This window comes from Raphanus sativus, unplaced genomic scaffold, assembly GCF_000801105.2.
Source record: "Raphanus sativus cultivar WK10039 unplaced genomic scaffold, ASM80110v3 Scaffold1341, whole genome shotgun sequence".
NCBI lineage: Eukaryota > Viridiplantae > Streptophyta > Magnoliopsida > Brassicales > Brassicaceae > Raphanus > Raphanus sativus.
The window spans coordinates 6,208-7,500 of NW_026616653.1; positions in this window are offsets into that span (position 1 = coordinate 6,208).

The window sequence follows — 1,293 nt, forward strand, 5'->3', positions numbered from 1 at the left end:
TCAGATATAATGGTGTTCTTAGATTTTATGGATAGATTAGTTTACCATTTTACACCACAAGAATCTGAATGGACCACCATGAGAAAGAGCTGATCCACAGATGAGCTGGTTGATAGAGAGGTGGAGGAGCTGGCCGGAAAAACCATGAGTCGGCGGCGCGGAGTGTTTATGCGATTGACGACGCGTCAGAGATCGTATCGACAAGCCGTCTTCGGCAACGGATTCTTCTCGTCTTGGGCTTCAGATTGATAGGTGGATCGTCGTCTGGCTCCATAGGGTTTGAGAGATACGGCGGTTTAAAGTTGCGCCTGGGTTTAGGATTTTGTGGCCGGAAAAGGGAGCTCCGGTGGAGAGAGACTTCTCAGGTGGAGAGCACATTCGTGCTGATAACGTGTTATAAACTAAAGAGAATGTGGAGAATGAATTTGTGAGGAATGTTGTGTGTATTTCTCATTAGCCAACACCACATTATATAGTGGTTTGTACAAGGGTTTACAAATGCTTTACAAGGAAGTAAATCTATACATTGATTACATTGACTACATTGATGTCATACATGAAGACTTGGTCAAGGTGATGATAACGAGGTTGACTGAGTCTTCTCTTCTCGGACCGGTTTTAGAATGAACCGATGTAGACCGGATGTAAACCTCCTTGCACTTCCTCTTGTACTGTTGGACTTGTCTAGTACTTGGTTAAGTACTTGGTTATGGTCCATCCACATAATGATATATAAACAGGGCTTCTTTGAGTCTGGTATTGGAATGGTAAATCTAAATCCTTAACGAGGACCATTGGAGGGCAAGTCTGGTGCCAGCAGCCGCGGTAATTCCAGCTCCAATAGCGTATATTTAAGTTGTGCAAGTTAAAAAAGCCTCGTAGTTTGAACCTTGGGATGGGTCGCCCGGTCCGCCTTCGGCGAGCACCGGTCGGCTTGTCCTCTTCTGTTGGCGATACGCTCCTGGTCTTAACGGCCGGGTTGTGCTCCTTCGCTGTTCTTGAAGAATTAGAGTGCTCAAAGCAAGCCTACGCTCTGTAACATTAGCATGGATAACATCATAGGATTCGATCCTATTGTGGGCCTTCGGGATCGGAGTAATGATTAACAGGGACAGTCCGGGGGCATTCGTATTTCATAGTCAGAGGTGAAAATTCTTGGATTTATGAAAGACGAACAACTGCGAAAGCATGCCAAGGATGTTTCATTAATCAAGAACGAAAGTTGGGGGCTCGAAGACGATCAGATACCGTCCTAGTCTCAACCATAAACGATGCCGACCAGGGATCAGCGGA